Raw genomic sequence first — 20,163 nt, forward strand, 5'->3', positions numbered from 1 at the left:
TTTATAATTCTTTACGGTTCAAATTTAAAGCAAGATTACGCTTAAAACTTGGTTTAAATATATTTTACTCAAATTTAGTTTTAAAATTTAGAATATACTAAGGAAAAGTATAAAATAAAAAAAAATCTGACAACATAGTTGTTGGACTTTCCCGGCACGCGGCTGAAGTCGCTTTACGGAAAAGTACTACAACGTGGGTTGTTTCTGATGCACGGCTTACACACATGTACATAGAAAACTTAATTTAAATATTTAACATTTTGTTTAGATATTATATTTTTTCGTTTATTTAATTCAATGATTCTAACTAAATCGCGCGCGCATACCGTATTTAATTCGCGCGGGTGTGGCAGTACTATCGGCGATGGTCGGCACTAACTAAATTAATGTAATTTCACAACTTACATAGAACAAATTTCGCTTGTACAATCGACAAACTGGTGTACCCGCGAGACTTAACGCACCAAGTGCAGAGTGAACAAGGCGATCGAATTAAAGACACAGCCAGACCGAGTTTACTTTTTTACACTAAATATTATTCGTTTATTTAATTCTACCGCTAACCTGTGACATCACAACATAGTAGTCGACTACAACAGCTAGCTGTGCGACAGTGGTACCAATCTTTGAAATATTAACTATATTAAATAAAATAAATAATATTTAAAATGTAAAAAAATAATTTTGCAGCAACCCAGCAAGAGAACGAAGAAAAAGGGAATTTCCCACAGGCAAAAAGGGTAATTTCAAGATGGCGGATTGCGATATTAGCGATCCTTGTGATGACACGTAGTACTATTGACGCAGTATACACACTTACCCATTAATTTACAGCATTTTTTTGGGTGGGGGTATGATTTGCAAAAAAAAACGTTTTTTTAGAAATATTGTTATTTTTTAATCGTTAATAAATGTGTCTAAGAAAAATTTGACCTTAATTAGGCGAAATTTCGAGAAAATGAGGGTGACCTTGATCTGCATCCTCATCTCCTTGACCTTTTATATTGAAAATCTAATGGCATTCATGCTGCATGTACAGAAGTAATCAGACACAGTTTCGGCAAAATCGGTCCAGTAGTTCTGGAGATATACGGTGATTTAGAGGCCGATACCGAAAACACACGAGAACATATAATATCCGGAAAATTTCCAACCGGTTTTTCAGTTTTTTGAGTTCCTTAGGTGTCAAAACGTCAAGATCGGTGAAAACCGCATACGCAAAAATTGGACTGATTACAATACAGTCCTTTCTAGAGCTATCTAAACGGGAAAGTACTATGTTCCTACTACAACATAGTGCCTGTTTCTTCTATACGTGTGTTAGATAAAACTCATCTCAAGAAAGATAAAAATTTACCAAACTTAAATCAATCATCGAAATATCGCCACCCCTGAATAAAATTTTAAGGGAGGGGATAACAGTTTAATATTCTTACAATTGAAAACTTTCATAAATTATTTTTAACTAATAAAAATTAAACCGTCTACTGGATAATAGTCTCCATTGCCGTTGAACAATGTAGTTTCTACTTCACAATTTAATTAACTTCTAATTTAATCAATTAAATCCAAAAAAAAAACTACAATGAAATTGGATAACCGTACGGTAAGAGTCTTCTTCCAGGTATCATTTCTTCCGCTAAAATAACAAAAATTTGTGTAATATAAATAAAACTGTTTTTAACAAAACGATACCGATATAAAAAAAGGTAAGACACTGCATTTCTATTATCAAAATCTGTTAGAATTTTGTTTAAAAAAAAATACATTTTTATATACATGTAATACACAATTTTTATTTTGTCTTCAGTCATTTGTCTGGTTTGATGCAGCTCTCCAAGATTCTCTATCTAGTGCTAGTCGTTTCATTTCGGTATACCCTCTACATCCTACATCCCTAACAATTTGTTTTACATATTCAATTTTTTCCTGACCCTCTAATATTAAAGCGATTATTCCAGGATGTCTAAATAAGTGGCCTATATGTCTGTCTCTTCTTTTAGCTATATTTTTCCAAATGCTTCTTTCTTCATCTATTTGCCGCAACACCTCTTCATTTGTCACGTTATCCACTCATCTGATTTTTAACATTCTCCTATAGCACCATATTTCAAAAGCTTCTAATTTTTGCTTCTCAAGTACTCCGATCGTCCAAGTTTCACTTCCATATAAAGCGATGCTTCAAACATATACTTTGAAAAATTTTTTCCTGACGTTTAAATTAATTTTTGATGTAAACAAACTATATTACTGATTGAAGGCTCGTTTCGCCTATGCTATTCGGCATTTTATATCGCTCCTACTTCGTATAGACAATAAATATACAATAATAAATGTTAAGTGATGTTTAAGCGTTCCATATAATAAGTAAAAACTTGAAAATTTGTTACAAAACTCTTACCGGCCCGATTTCATTTATTAAACAACGAATAATCATAAGTATTGTATTATTTCTGTAAATATGATATGTATTACATATAATTGAAATCGGGCCGGTAAGAGTTTTGCAACTAATTTTTCTATATATATATATATTTTTTTTTGCTTATTGTGTGGAACGCTTAAACATCGTTTATTGTGTATTATTTTATACCTATTGTATGTTACATGTAATTTTTTTGAAACAAAATTCTAAATTAATAACAGATTTTGATAGTAGAAATGTAGTCTTACGTTTTTTGATATCAGTATCGTTTTGTTAAAAACAGTTTTATTTACATCATAGAAATTTTTGTTTTTTGAGCAGAAGAAATGATATCTGCCAGACTCTTACCGTACGGATTACATTTTTATTGAAATTTTTTTGGATATCACTGCATTTTGTTAATCATTTATTATGTTTATGAATTACTGATTGTTATGTTATGGATTATTATTAAAATGTATTGCCTTTCTAGAACAAACAAATTGAATTTCTCGGCCAATTTATTTTTTTGTTGATAGTCATATCATTCACTTCGTACCATATTTTTCGTTGATTAATAAAACTAGTATAATGACCTTCACGAATCGAAGATCCGTGATGTAACATTGCACTTATTACTACGTAGGTAGTAATTAATTATCTAAACGGTAGTTACCGGAGGCTAAACAGGAAAGAAAGAAAGGTGTAACCCTCGACTTTTTCGTTGAATTCGATTTTACCAATCGAATTTATTTTTGTTTTATTTATTCTTTTTTTTAATAAAACTATAAAGTAAATTACTTTAATTTTTTTTTTAAAGTAGTTATGGGAATTAAAAAAATTGTTTCATCTTCAGTACTTTCATTTATATAAGAGCATTTGTTATTAAAACAAGCTGTAGTATATTTTCCTTTAAATTTTATTATTTCAAGTACAAGTTTTTGTACGCTACCTAGTACTATCAAATACTACTATCTATCGGCGAGATTCATAAAGTCACATTAAAAAAATTAATAAAATGACCTATTCGAGTCCCGCGGTTCATCAAATGGAAAAAAAAGTTGTCTATCAAAATTCGAGACATTTTTTGAAAGTATTCTTTATTACAAATCTACTTAAATTGAAATATAATGTTTTTACGGTGATTTTTATTTTTTCTCCATTTTCATTTCACTGTTAGGTTAGGTCATGTTTAGAAGTGTAAACGTAGTTCGTTGACGTCGTCGTCTGCAGACTCTTATCAACGAAACCCACCGGTTTGGTCTAGCGGCGAACGCGTCTTCCCAAATCAGCTGATTTTGAAGTCGAGAGTTCCAGCGTTCAAGTCCTAGTAAAGGCAGTTACTTTTATACGGATTTGAATTCTAGATCGTGGATACCGGTGTTCCTTGGTGGCTGGGATTCAATTAACCACACATCTTAGGAATGGTAGAAATAAGACTGTACAAGATTACATTTCATTTACACTCATACATATCATCTTCATTCGTCCTTTGAAGTAATATTTGAACGGTAATTCCCGGAAGCTAAACAGGAAAAAGAAAGGATAAGACTCTTACCGACGAAGTTTTAACGAACTCCGTGATTTATTAACTATCAAATCCATAATTTTTATTATGTACATTTTTATATCTCTATGTAATCATACATAGTTGATTTCTCTTTTCTTGTATAATTTTAATGACCTAGTGCTTATTTATTCTGATTTCAATTTTTCTTTTAACTTGTTCTAAGTATTCTAAATTAAAATAATTGTTTAGAATACTTCACGGATTGAAAATCAAAATAAAATAATTTTATTTACTTTCACTGAATATAGTTAGAAATAAATGAGTCAAATTTCAGCACTCAACCTGCTCGGAAAACGAAGAAATAGTTCATTGATTAACCAGTGAACGCTTTACCATACACACAAAACACGCTTTTAAAAAATATATATGTGTGTGTGTGTGTGTGGATGTGCCCGCGCGCATGTGTGTACAGCATTTTTAACATACATATATATATATATATATATATATTTCAAATATGTTTTCTATGTTTCAATTAATAAAATCCCCTACGAACACATCAAAATAATAGCCTAAATATAAGCTTAAATAATTCATATAGAAAGCTTTTCGAACCGATGGATTCAACATCAGTTACGAGATATTACATCAGGTAATGCATAGTTACGTCGTTACAATATAAATTGCTTCATTTCTGATAAACGGGATGATTTTTGGATGATATCAACTATCAATCAAATTATTTTCCTATATTGGTGTGTCCATACATTTGTAGTGCATTACGCAAAGAAACAATGTTTATATGTAAATAAAAAAAACATAACATTTTGTTAAATGGGTATAGAGTGTTTGTGTATATCTAGCTGTCTCTGTATGTTTTTAAACGTAAAAATGTTCAAACGGCAAAATTCAGCAAAAATCTGGTTAATAAATGTATGAGTATATGTTGCAGATACTTACAAACTTTAAATTAGATAGAATGAATTCTATTTACGAGGTATTGAGCTTCTAAAGATCGTCGAGTACACAGAAAGACATAGTGAGAAGGGGTGTCATTTCCCAATAAAAATGACATTAAGTTACATTTATTTTTACTTTCCTGGCATTATAGCTTTAGAGCTACACTGCAAGAAGAAAATTTGTTAATCAGCCACAAAAAAAAAAAGAATGGGATATGATTTTTTTGCATTTCACGACGTTCCATGACCCACGGCCCCTCCCCACCCCAAAAAAAAAATGGAGGATAATGTGTGTACTACGTACTAAATATATTCGCATGTTGACTTGTTTGAATCTTAATAATTTTTGACGGATAAGCCGATTTTGATGAAATTTTGAACATAGAGACTCGTGTATATGGTGAAATCTTTAGGTAAAATTTGGGGTCAATATGTCCGGCGAGTGGGGTGATAGTTACTTTCGGGTCAATTTATGTCAAAATTTGGCAAACATAACCCCACTTTATATTAAGCTCAGTACATTTAAAAAAGCAGCATTTACAAAACGTTTTCCCCCTCAAAAATTCTTCCCTTCCCGAAAAATCAAAAGACAATTTAATCTAAAGTAACAGTTCCAGGTGAAAAGGTAAAGATGGTACGATTTGCCGATGATATAGTAATTTTAGCTGAGAGTAAAAAAGATTTAGAAGAAACAATGAACGGCACGGATGAAGTCCTAAGCAAGAACTACCGCATGAAAATAAACAATAACAAAACGAAAGTGATGAAATGTAATAGAAATAATGCAGAAGGACCATTAAATATAAAAATAGGAAGAGAAAAGATTACGGAGGTAGAAGAATTTTGTTATTTGGGAAGTAGAATTACCAAAGATGGACGAAGCAGGAGCGATATAAAATGCCGAATAGTTCAGCCCAAACGAGCCTTCATTCAGAAATATAATTCGTTTACATCAAAAATTAAATTAAACGTCAGGAAAAGATTTTTGAAAGTATATGTTTGGAACGTAACTTTATATGGAAGCGAAATTTGGACGATCGGAGTACCTGAGAAGAAAAGATTAGAAGCTTTTGAAATGGTGCTAAAGGAGAATGGTAAAAATCAGATAAAGTGACAAATGAAGAGGTGTTGCGGCAAATCGATGAAGAAAGAAGCATTTGGAAAAATATAACTAAAAGAAGAGGCTGACTTATAGGCCACCTATTAAGGCATCCTGGAATAATCGCTTTAATATTGCAGGGAAAAATTGTGCAGGCAGGCAACGTTTGGAATATTTAAAACAAATTGTTAGGGTTGTTTGATGTAGGGGGTATACCGAAATGAAACGACTAGCTCTAGATAGGGAATCTTGGAAAGCTGCATCAAACCAGTCAAACGACTGAAGACAAATACACACATATATATATATATATATATATACATTTAATGATTTTTTTTAAATTTTGATTACTTCTAACAAAAATAATTAAAAACGAGCATGCAAACTTAATTGTTAAGACGCTGTTATTTTCCAGTTACGGTTAACAACTGTTATTTTCCAGTTACGAGGAACGTGCCTGCACGCACGTTCCTCCCCTCTAAGCCGAACTCTCCCACCACTCGTAGACACCTATAAAATTTTGCGTAAAACATAATTTTGATTGGTGTGACTATAGCACTGATTTAACTTTCTACTCGTTCGTTTCCTGAGGCATTCACAGTTAAGAACGGTGCTGTCAAATCTGAGAAGGCGCGGGGTTCGCGCTTCCGCGATTTGGGTCAGTTAGTTTGAGGGAATCATGTTAGATTAGATTTGAAGATGTCCGTTTGAGGCCTACGTGAAGGCGAAATTTGATTTGTATTTTACTGATGCAAATGTCTGCCGAGGCATTTATCGGTGGCATCCCGACCTAGGCCTAGCTGATGACAGTGAGATGTAATCGGTTAGAGGGTCTAAAGACGAACTCCGGTAAAGCCCCTCAGGGCTTGGAACGGAGAGGATGGTTTGGCGACCGGTAACGTCACAAAGTAGGTGTCTTCCCCCTACGGGGTTGGGAAGCGCCTATAAAACGACCGAGCTGCTCGAGAGCTATTCCGTCGCCGACCTCCACCAGGAAAAGTAAAAAAAAAAGACCAAGAAAAAGGAAAAAAGTTCCTTAGCTGACCAAACGTGGGATCTACCGACGGATGCCAACATCCCCGCCAGAACAGCAGGCCTGGCCGACCCGCCAAGGAAGCAGTTGGACCCGAACCATACCTTTCCGTCTCAGATTGTCGGGCTTCAAGTGCTAAGTAAGCTTAGACCAACCCACCGGGTTGGTCTAGTGGTGAACGCGTCTTCTCAAATCAGCTGATTTGGAAGCCGAGAGTTCCAGCGTTCAAGTCCTAGTAAATGCAGTTATTTTTACACGGATTTGAATACTAGATCGTGGATACCGGTGTTCTTTGGTGGTTGGGTTTCAATTAACCACACATTTCAGGAACGGTCGAACTGAGAATGTATAAGACTACACTTCATTTACACTCATACATATCATCCTGTGAAGAATTATCTAAACGGTAGTTACCGGAGGCTAAACAGGAAAAAGAGAGAGGGAGGGAGAGAGCCTCACCCCCCCTGCCCCGGTACTCGGTCTTAACTTATTCCCATCCTATAAGCCCATGGAGTCCCCACCCGATCATTGGAAGCTATACACATGGTAATACTTGACTTAGAAATAATAACGAATACACGATAATGAACTAATTTCTCCGTATTTTGACCAATAGTGATAGGTGTTTCAAACAGTCTCAACGTGAATTTATTCTCGAGTTATTTTAAATCGCAATCGTTTTTAAAACGTCAACAATGATATAACTTTTCCTCGATCAAACATATCCGATAAGTCAACAGTTTTACATATAAAAAACCAATAACGTAATGAAAAAAAAAACGGTCTGCCCAACTAAAAGTTTTAAATGATTAACCTTTAGATCGTGTCTTTTAAACAATCGCTTGGAATATCAATAAAAAGACTCTCAGCAGATTGAAAGGTCATAAAGGAGTGACCATAAAGTCGCAAAAAAATTAAAATTACGTCCATCCCGTAATCCCGTCTTGCAGATATTGCCAGAACCAGATCATAGAAAAAGACTCGGTACTTTTCAAAATCCGACAGCCACTTTTTTCAATTTTTTCTTCCAAATAAGTAGGCACTTGCAGAAAGATTATAAATATAATTTAGTCAAACTTAAACTACGCTCGCTAGTCAAGGTAAGTGAGCGAGGCGAGCGTTCATTAAGTTGGTTACATTATAATCATAGAATAATTCTTAAATTGGACCTCTTTCAGGTACATTTGGAAGACCAATGTTAGAATAAAATCGACGAGTAAAAAAAAAAAAATTAAAAAAACAAGTTAGCAAGCGAAGCGAGCGTGTAGGTTAAATTTGATTAGATTATATTTATAATTACCCTCTGATAAATACTCTCTGATTTGTAAGAAAAATTTTTAAAAAAGTGGCTGTCGGATTTCATAAAAGAACTAAAGACTCAATAATTGCAAATGATTTATGCATTTTGTTCGCGGCAATTTTCAGATATTTTCTTTAATAACTAAGTACAGTTTCATCTAACTGGCTATGTAAACATCGAAAACAACCTATAATGGAGTGCACAGAGAATTCTCACGTTTACAAATAGACTACATTATATTCAAGGAAGATCGAAGTTTGAAGCGTAATTTCTCAAAAGAGAATAACGGGACTAATATTTTCACGGAAAAAGTAACATTTGAAGCTGTAGAAAATTAAAATTGATTTCATTTCGCGGTAAAAAACAAACAAAAAAATACAAAAAAACCATGTTGTGGATTGAAGCAAAACGATAGAGCCGCCGATACAACGAAAAATATCATTTTGTTGCAACGTAAATACTTCGGGGAAAAGTCATTTCCTGTGGTCACGAAGGTCAGAAGATTTATCTTCCAAGGATTTTTTTCTTTTGGATTATTTATAAGTAGAGGTTCAGAAATAACCCTCGCACAATCGATCAATATAAACATAACATTGAAGCAAAATACTTTATAACAGCGTTGCAACCGTTAAAAAATAGCTGCTGTCTACCGTGTAGAAACGTGTTGTTATTCATAAAAATACAACTGCAAATGGAGGAGATTTCGACCATTTATTACTATAAGTTATGAAATTATTTAACATCTATTTTTTTACTAAAATTTTTTAATACACGTTTCCATGAATATTACTTTGACTTTCTCGTCTAGCGCTGTAGTAGCTACAGCGCTTATTATAGAAGAGAAAATATTGTAATCGGTCCAATTTGGGCAAATGCGGTTTTCACCGGATCTTGACGTTTTGATACCTAAGGAACCCAAAAAACCGGATGGGAATTCTCCGGATGTTAATGTTGGCATATACGTGTGATTGTTTTGTATCGCCCTCTAAATCACCTTATACCTCTAGAACTACGGGACCGGTTTTGACCATACTTGGTCAGATCACTTCAATATATAGGACATTGATACCATTAAATTTTCAACTTAAAAGGTCAAGGAGGTGAGGCTATAAATCAAGGACATTCTCAGTATGATGCGACTGTAAATAAAAGCATTAAAAAAAAACCTATCGCTGGTCCTGGAGGTTAAAGAAAAGTGACTGGTAGAATTAAATAAATTAAAAATAGTTAAAGAGTAAAAAAGTATTTAAAGTGGCCGTTAGTACCGCCACACCCGCGTAAATAAAATACGGTATGCGCGCGCGCTTTAGTTAGAATCATTGAATTAAATAAACAAAAATATTATATATAAATAGGATGATAAATATTTTAAATTAAGTTGTATGTGTAAGCCGTACATCATAAAAAAGCCGTGTAACGGGAAAGTCCTACAACTGTGTTGTCATTTTTTTTTTAAATTAGCTGCGTATCGTTTCACTCACTCTTACTATGCAAAACTATTTGGTTTAATTATTTTACAAAAGTATTTAAAAATTTTGTTTTAAAAATCATGAAACTTTATTGTTGTATGACATTCAATCAGTTTTTCTTATCGAATTCATTTTTTGCTTGTTTTTATCTTGTTCTATGTTATTTTTGTTCAATTTGTTTATTACAAAATGTAGAATTTTATTGTTATGATGGCAATATGGCTTTTTGATACATATTTATCTGTACAGCTATCAGTTTCTTATTTCTGTTCTTATTTTTGTTCAGATAAGAAGAAGTCATTCATACTTTGCTTTATGGTCTTGTTAAATTATAAATTTTATTTATCTTCTGACCGCTATTAGTGGTTCTACAACTGTTTTTCTAGCAGTACGGTATTTACAATTTTTTTTTTTTTTTTTGGTAATTGAAGATTGAAATGAGATTGAGTGGTCATAAAAGATGATCATAATAACAAGTCTTTAAGTAGTCTTTAAGTAGGAGAAATAATTTCTCTTACTTAAATAGAAAGAAAAGAAGTATATATATAAAAAAACCAAGTACAAGAAAAACTTTTTATTATATACAAGTGAAAGAGGGACTAAAATACTACTTTTCAACATAATCACCATACAAATTCAGGCACTTATCATAGCGGTGGACAAGCTTTGAAATTCCTGTCATAGAATTCTGCCGCCTGTGATCTCAACTACTCAGTGACGCACCCATCTTGCACAAAATGTGTGGTAACCTAGCTTCTGTGAAACAATTTCAAACAATAAAGTCCGTGAAACTTGTGGAAAACATAGAGAAAGCTCAGTTATTGTGAAACTGAGCTTTCTCAGTTTCACAGGTTTCGCGGTTTTCACGAATCTTTTTCGTCAACTTTGGAGACCAGATCGTCAGTCACAATGCGCGGACGTCCACTCTTCCCTTTATCGTGAACGTTTGTTCGGCCATTTTTAAACTGAATGCACCACTTCCTGACCGAAATTTCACTCATTACGTTGTTCCCGTACAGTTCACACAGTTCCCGATGAATTTCTATCGGTTTTAAGTTTTTTGCCGACAAAAAACGAATCACAGACCGCACCTCACAACTGGCGGGATTTTCGATTGCAGCACACATTTCAAATTTCTATATAAAAAAAACGGGCAGTGCGGAGATGTTCCTGTTGTCACGGCTGGACGCTGACTGAGGTGTAGAGCACGAGCACACCAATATATACGCGATTGGCGTGTACACACAAACACCCACACACACACACACACACACACACACTTTTTTACTTTATTAATTTCTTTAAAAAATATTAACTAGACATTTTCTGAAATTTATTTATTTTTTATATAAAATTAAAATTTATTTGTAATTTTATTACAAAATAAAAATAATATTTCTTAAATAAAAATAAGGTTATTATGTATAAACCTTTTTACATCTTTTCTTTCACAGTAAATAAAACTTCCTTTTATGAAGTGAAATTCAGTTATCAATTTTCATAAATGATTGAACTATTTCTCTGTAACCTAAATTGTAAAATATGTTTTTATTTATTTATTTTTTCGTTTTAAAAGTAAAAACAAATAAAATCGAATCGAATAAAAATAACAGAGAGAATATAAATATAAATCTTTCGTGCTTTAAAATGAAAATAGTTTTTTTTTTCTTTTGGTACAAAAATATATAAATATTAAAAAAAAAAAAAATGAAAGGAATAACTAAGCATGAAGGAGAGCAATCAAGAAGTCAAAACGCGTGTCCCGGAAGGAAAAAGCAAACACCATCACTCGTTCATGCTGATTCGTTAAACTGGAAAATCTCTTACATTCATCCCCTCTCTTTACACTTTCTAACACCCTCTTATTCTAACGCATTCACTTTCTCTCTATCTCTTTAAAAACAAAATTTTCTTTTCAAAAAGTGCCTACTTCTCTTTATGTTTATTGAACCGTACTTCTTTTCGCTCTTCTGATGTTCTCTCGAGAGAACTGAATCGCTTTACGATTTCTCAAATGTATATAAGAGACTGATGGGTAGTACAAGTAGGAGACAGAGTGAGAGGAGGAAGAATGATGGAAATAGAAAGAGAGCGAAGATTAAGAAAAAAATACGATTTATCTTAGTTCAAAATAAAAAATTTGCAAAAATTCATATGCGTATTGAAAGGGATTAAAACACTGCAAATATTTCAAAATCAAATCCCATTACTCGGTAAAGGAACAGTAAAGAAGAAAATATGTTGTAAGAAAGTAATCTTAAGGAAAAAACAAACAGTATGTTTTCCCTGAAAACTGTTTGAATTTAACGATGGAGTTTAATGAAAACTAAATTAAATGATACTCTAAGATTTTTAAGATTTAGATTTAGAGTTGAAAAAACAATATTTTATAAATAAAATGATTTAATAAATAATTACAAAAATTAGCAGGAAATTATTGAAAGATAATAAGAAAAATAAAACGAATTAATTGTATAAACGAAATTAAAAGAATGTTTTACTGATGGATTTAAGGAATTTCTGATTTGTAAAGAATTTATCTCAGAAGCTAAACAAACTACTAACTAATAAAATACTACTAATTTTATAGTTAGATAGAATAATCGGTTAGGTAGTCGAAAATAATCAGGTCACCTGAAAATAACTTCATTTAATCAGGACTCATAAAAAAAAAACAAAAAACAAAACAATTGTAGGAATTTCTCGTCACGCGGCTAAAACCGCGTTCTGGGAAAGTTCTACAACTTTGGGTTGTTTCAGATGCACGGCTTACACACTCAACTTAAAATATTTATCATTTTATTTAAAAATAATATTTTTTCGTTTATTTACTTTAATGATTTAAACTAAAGCGAGCGCGAATACCGTATTTAATTCGCGCGGGTGTACTAGCGGTGACGATCGGCACTAAGTAAACTAATATAATTTTATAACTTACATATAACAAATTTCGGGTGTACGGTCGGTAGACTGGTGTAGCCGCGAGTTTTAACGCACCAGATACAAAGTCGACCTGCCGACCGAGTTCGAGACCCGGCCAGACCGTGTAAAGTTTTTACACTATAAATATTATTCATTTATTTAATTCTACTGCTTACCTATGACGTCATAACATAGCAGTACTTTAGAGCATTTTTTGGGGTAGAGGTGAGAATTTGCAAAAACTTTTTTTGTTGCAAATATTGTTATTTTTTTTTATTGTTAACAAATGTGCCTAAGAAAAATATGACCTTAATTAGACGAAATATCGAGATTCTGAGGGGGATCTTGCTCTACACCCTCTCCCGCTTGACGTTTTAAGTGGAAAATTTATTGGCGTCAATGCCCCTATATAAAAAAAATCTGACCAAGTTTGTTCAAAATCGGTCGATTAGTTTTGGAGATATAAGGTGATTTATGGTGCGTCACAAAACACTGAACACACACACGCACGTACGAATATTAACATCCGAAAAATTTCCATCCGGTTTTTTTGGTTCCTTAGGTGTTAAAACGTAAAGATCCGGTGAAAATCGCATTTGCCCAAATTGGATCGAATACAATATTTTCCCTTCTAAAGGTACAGCTCTGCTATACCGCTACCTAGATGGGAAAGTAATAAAAACTGAAGTTTCAGTATTCGTAAAATGATAGCGTACTTTTAACCATCCAACCCACCGCGTTGGTCTAGTGGTGAACGCGTCTTCCCAAATCAGCTCATTTGAAGGGTCGAGAGTTCCAGCGTTCAAGTCCTAGTAAAGTCAGTTATTTTTACACGGATTTGAATACTTGATCGTGGATACCGGTGTTCTTTGGTGGTTGGGTTTCAATTAACCACACATCTCAGGAACGGTCGGACTGAGACTGTACAAAACTACACTTCATTTACACTCATACATATCATCCTCATTCTTCCTCTTAAGTATAATACGTAAACGGTAATTCCCGGAGGCAAAACAGAAAAAAGAAGAAATCATATATCCAAAAATAAAAAGAACCAAAGATCAGACTACATGAAAATTTAATTAATACATTTTATAAAAACCGTTAAAGTGTTGTACTGTTTATAAGTTAATAAATATGTATGCTCTCAATATTGATATGCTATATATTAGGAAAAACCTTTTGACCGAATTAACTAGAGTAAATCGATTAAAAAGGAACGGGAATTAACTGGAAAGATTAAAAAATAATAAAAGAATTATATAGATGTCAGAAAATAGTAGTGAAGGTGGAAGAAGAAGTACAAAAGAAGAAATAAATATCTGTAGAGGAATACCAAGAAAGATGCTGTTTATCTCTATACAGAAAAATTGATAGAGAGGGCACTGAAAAGGACATAAGAAAATACGAATAGAATGAATGAAGGTGATTAAATATTCAGCTAATCAGGCAGTAATTAAAGAAACAGATGAAGAATTTAAAACAATCATGGAGATAATTGTAATAGCAGATACGAATTTGGAATGTTAAATCATGACTTTTCAATTTCCAACTTTTAAAATGTCCAAACAGGATTACAATACTGAACAAATAAGAAAAATTTGAATATACGGTTGGAAGGAAAGGTGATATCATTTAAATACTTAGGAAACGTAATTACCTCGAACAGAAGCGCATTGGAAGGATATCAAACAAAATTTACAATGAAAATACAACATTTGTAAGCGCTCAAAAATTGTTAAATTGGAAAAATTCACTGGACTCGAGGAAAATATTAACAAAATATTTTGTTTACTTTTGGTGGCATAAAGGGGTAAACGTAACCAGAGGGAAGAAGAAGAAAAATTAAGTTTTAAAAAGCAGTTGCGGTGACAAATAACATGGCGTAACTGATTAAGAAATGAAGAGATATTGAAGAGAACGGGAGAATAAAGATATATGTTGAAAGATGAGAAAATAATATAGAAGTATGTTAGTTTTTCTTGAATGGAATTATACTTAGAAGAGTCTGATTTCAAAGAAAAATTATCTAACGCGGTATCGGTTAGTAGGTTGAAGGCTAAGTTTTGTATGTATCATGTACACTCTCGATCTAACAGAACACGGTTATTCGGAAATGTTGTTATATCTTCGCAACCGATCTTCCGATTTTCATAATTCAAACGAGGTATTTGCTAATATAATAATACAATGTCACGATGGAACCAAACTAGAACAAAAATTGCAATGTTTTTTTTTCAGTAGTCGTGTTTTTTTAATTTTTAATATTTATCTATTGTTACTAATTTTTGTATTATCTTAGATAATTATTTCATTAAAAATACATTTTCCGTATTATTGTGATAACGTAATTTTGAAACATTTTCTGAAAATTTGTATTTTCTAATTTTCAGTTTATTTGATTTTGTTGCGTTTTGACAGTAAGACATGGAAATTTGAGATTTGTAGGCCACAAATGAAGATGCCATTCATTTTTTACAGAACGCTTATATTCTTCTTAATCAAGAAGTATTTGTAATAGTCATCAAACGGTATTGTACGTTGCCGATTGAACTCAAAAAAATCGAGATCCGAAATTACCTCAAATCCACCATCCTGGTACCGCATTAGTGTAATCATGGTGGAATCGTCTCACAAAATATACTGAGGATACCACGAGCAGGGCCGGCGTGATGGCTGTGTAAACTGGGCGACGGCACAGGCTCCGCGCTTAACAGAGGCCCCGCGCATTCGGTGAGTCGAGTTGATATTTTCTCTGTATGTCTCTGTCTCAGATCGACACCTATTCGCGCAGGCGCAGCCACCGCAATATGTGGCGTGATCCATACGTACGTACCTACTTACGACGGACATATGTACCTGTTTAATTGAGTTGTTACTTTTAATACGTTAGGCGTTGATGTAAAATCGATCTGTTTCTGCTTCCGTTCCAGTGCCGTAGTGTAGTGTGTACTGTGTAGTCGTGACTAAGACTGAATTATTACTACAGTTAAATTATTTTGTAATCTTCTCCCTATTTAATCCTAGAATGACAAGCCGTGAAAGAGACTTCGGAAGAAAATATCCTAGTTTATATGAAAAACCTAAAAGAGAACGTGACAAGAAGCGGCTAAAGAAATTTATAAAGAAATCTCCAATTATCTCATCTACCGTGAGGAATACTGTTAGTATTAATAACGAGAATTCCGCAATAACACAAAACGAAGAAGTATTTGTTGAAATAAGAAGAGAATGCAAAAAACCTGATGCATCATCTCGTGAATCCCAAACAATCACAACTGAAAACCATGAAAGCGGGACGCAAAAAAAAGGAAATAAATGAATTATTTATCACTGATCATCCGGCCGTGTGGTCAAAAAATACTAAACCACGCTACGAGAACATTAATTGTTTAATGCGTTAATGCGTGTCCACCTTATATTTCAGTTTCAAATAATTTCCCAAGAGACGCACACAAGATATGTTTCTCCGTAACACATTATGCGAGAACAATGGCAAACGGAAACGAGCAAAACAGAAGATGACTTTTATATTCCAAACCTTCGGACAAAATATTTTGTTTTTGCTGCAAGTTATTTTCTTCTGACGCTGATTTTTTAACAAATAAAGGTTTTTCTGATTGGGGGCACGTAAGTGAACGATTAAAATCTCATGAACGATTCACCGTACGTATTAAATACACGTATTCATGGACACAAATGTTATACAATTTAAAGACGAACAATACAATTGATCGGTCTCAACAAAAGCTAATAAATCATGAATAAATAGATTGCACAATGTTTTAAAACTATCAATAATGTACAGGTTATCATAAAAGAATGGTGCGGTTTTAAACATGGTTTAAATTAAAAAAATATTACTTACAGTTTATGTTTTTTATTTTTCAAATTTGTCGTCTCAAACATTTTTTTACATAATTAATAAATTTCAATATGTGCGCTCTTAGTCGCTCGACAAATGTCCAAACGATACTCGACTTCTATCCAAACATTAGTTAACATTTATTCGTTAATGGTTGTCATCGCTTCATTAATCCTGTTTTTTAAGCGGTTTAGGTCGCGAATATTTTGCGTATAAACAGCGCTTTTGATGTACCCCCGCAAGAAAAAGTCGCAAGGTGTCAGGTCTGGACTCCTTGGAGGCCAAAGTACGGGTCCTTGTCGGCCTATCCATCGATCTCCAAATTTTTCGTTCAAAGCGTCCGTGACCGACGCATTGAAGTGCGGGGGAGCACCATCTTGTTGGAAATAAAGTCGATGAATGTTTTCGAGTTCATCCGGCTGAGGAAAGCAATAATCGGTTAACATGTCAAGATACACAACTCCATTAATTGTTTTTTCAGCAAAGAAGAAAGGTCCTATTACACGAGTTTTCATCACACCACACTAAACATTAACTTTAGGCGAATCGCGTTGTTTCTCAATAATTGCGTGTCGGTTTTTAGAGCCCCATATTCGTGAATCGTGTCTGTTAACGCATCCATTCACATGGAATGTAGCTTCGTCTGTAAAAATTATATCGTCTAAAAACGATTCGTTTTCACTTATTCTGTCCGACATTTCAACAGCGAAATTGTAACGTTTTACACCATCATCGGGTTTCAATTCCTGCAGTATCTGGATTTTATAAGCGTGTAATTTCAGTTTTTTACGTAAAACTTTGTAAACTGCTGATTTTGGAATACCTAATTCGACGCTTCGATGGGGGATGGACTTCCCAGGACTTCTAATCGCCGATCGTCTAATTAGTTGAACCGTTTCGTCCGGTACACTTGGTCTGCCGGTTGATATCTGTTTCTTAACCGATCCGGTTTCTTCGAATCGTTTGAACCGACGTGTGTTATTTTTGTGTGGTGGATCTCTTCCGAATTCACGTCGAAACGCACGTTGAACTAAAATTACGGATTTTAATTCGGCCATCAATAAAACACACTTTGCTTTGTCTTTATCCGAGAACATAGTAACTCGCTAAACTCACCGCAACAACAATACAAGAACTGACGTTGTGGTTACAACTGCTGGTAAACAAACTTTTGGGTTGGAGGCTTTATATACTGTATAAATGTAACTGTATACGGTATATTGGGATACCAGTATAACATCTAGAAATTTCCCTACAATCTTCCTATGAATTACTGAAACCGCACCATTCTTTTATGATAACCCTGTATTTAGTAGAACGTAATTTATCATTTCGCTGTGATAAGCTGTGTATAGTTCATAACGGTAATTTTTTGGGCCTTGTGGAATTAATTGCAGATTTTGTTCCACTTTTGAAAGATCATTTAATGCGATGTTCTGAGAAAAACATATCCGTAAAAAAAAACAAAATTCTTACCTAACTCGTACGATTAAAAATGAATTGATTGCTGATATCGAACAATACATTCAAAATTATATTGTAAATATGATATTACAAGCTAAACATTACTATATTAAACTTGGATGTACTTCCGGTGTTTGGTATCGAGAACAAATATCGGCCATTTTTAGATTCTTGTATGAATTTGGGGGAAGTATTGAAATTCAGGAACATTTTTTAACATTCTTAACAATTAACGATACTACTGGTTAAGGGCATTTATGAAAAAATTAAATAGCTTTGAAATGCATTAAATTATCAGTGTCGAGGGAAATGTTATGATAATGACGCGAATATGAAAGGTATATATAAAGGTGTTCGCGTTTTCATTTTAAATGAAAAGGCATTTTATACTCCATGCGCTATCATAATTTAAATTTAGCGGAATAATTTAAGAAACGTCGGAAAATTGTCACTTAAGAGAAGCGATTTTTTTTAACGTCATACAAAGAATATGTACCTTATTTGATGCCGAAACCGTACACTGGAATATATTGAAGCGATTTGTTAAGCAGTTATCTCCAAAGCCACTGTGTGATACAAATTAAAATCCGTTAAAGCTTCACTTTCCCAAAATACAGGAATTTCTAAATGCTCTGAAAGAGTTACCTATTATTGTTTCTCATAACAAAAATCAAATCAATTTATTCACAGATTGATTCGTTTGAATTTATATTAAACCTAGTTATATTTTAGGAACTTTTGTCAAATGTAAGCATTTTATGAGTTATTTTAGTCTATTCGTTTGGATCTTTTCTTTTTAAATATTAATTAATGATTTTGTAGTTTGACGTAGCTTCAAAAAATGTAAGAAAATGATGAAATAGATATAACAACAAAACATATTAAAGAATTATTGAGATTTTTTTAAACATTCAGGATTTCAAAAACATTTTTTAAAACAGCTAAAGAATTATGTGAACAGTCGGAGATTGAAATAAAATTCAAAAATATACGTTCCCGTCGAAAACGATGTTTTTTTTTAGTTGTGATAAATCAGACGTGAGTGACAAGAGAGAAAATTTTAAAATACATTTCTTTTATGTTATTACAGATACCGATTTACAATCCATTCAAAAAGGCTTCGATATGAGGAATTCGAAAAATCATTTGCTTTTCTTTATAACACAAAAAATTTATGCAAAATGACAGAAGAACAATTAAAAAATTGCCGCAAATTAATTTATTCAAGATTAAATTCTGATATTGATGAAATATCTTAAATATTTATATTGCGACATATTATCCCGAAGTAATATATTTCTCTTAATATACTGGAAAACATAACGGCAAATAAATTAATGAAAATGTAACGATTACGTACAAAATTTATTAACTAACCCGGTACGGTTGCATCAGCAAAGAGGCCATTTCCAAAATTGAACCGATAAGAAATTCTTGAGGAAATCCACGTTTCAAGAACGTCTCTCGTCGCAAGCTATAATTTACATCAAACATGAAAATAAATTATGACGATGTTATAAATAACTTTATTAATAAGCGAGTTTAGATTAAATCTCATTTAAATTTTACTTTTCTGTAATTTATTGATTTTAAAATTTTTGACTCAAATATTAATTATTTATATAATGAACCAATTTATAGAAATTAAAGTATTAAAAAATTTCAATGAATAATTGTGCAAAGTACCTTTCGCACGAGAGAAAGCCCCTCTTTATTATTTTGCCCAGAGACCCGCAAAATATATCGCCGGCCCTGACCACGACATTTCCAAATTAAGACTTGATTCGAGTTCCATCAATTTAGATATGTGAAAGTACTTTTTCCTGAAATCTTTATTGATTAATAAAGGATCGATTTTCTAGTTTTTCTATTAGAGATAAGCGCTAAACGGCAGAATCATGCCGAGACAAACAAGATTTTACAGTTAATTAGGAGAAATAAAATTATATAAAACCGGCCGGGTTAGCCTAGCGGTTAAACTCGTCATCGTAAGATCAGATGATTTTCGAACACGAAAAGTTCTTATATGGATTTGGATGTTAGACAATGGATACCTTTATACTACTTTTTTTCTTTTTTTTGTAACCTCCGGGACCACCGTTAGGTATTGCTTCAGAAGATGAGATAAATGACAATTT

At 33.0% G+C, this 20,163-nt stretch overlaps 1 protein-coding gene across 1 annotated transcript in view; it reads right to left on the reverse strand.

Annotated features, from left to right (window-relative positions):
• The window catches only part of CARPA (Carbonic anhydrase-related protein A), a 483,368-nt gene that overhangs the window by 60,928 nt on the left and 402,277 nt on the right, over window positions 1–20,163 (reverse strand). The gene's annotated exons all lie outside the window — the stretch shown is intronic.

Source organism: Lycorma delicatula, chromosome 11 (assembly GCF_047948215.1).
Source record: "Lycorma delicatula isolate Av1 chromosome 11, ASM4794821v1, whole genome shotgun sequence".
Classification (NCBI taxonomy): Eukaryota; Metazoa; Arthropoda; class Insecta; order Hemiptera; family Fulgoridae; genus Lycorma; species Lycorma delicatula.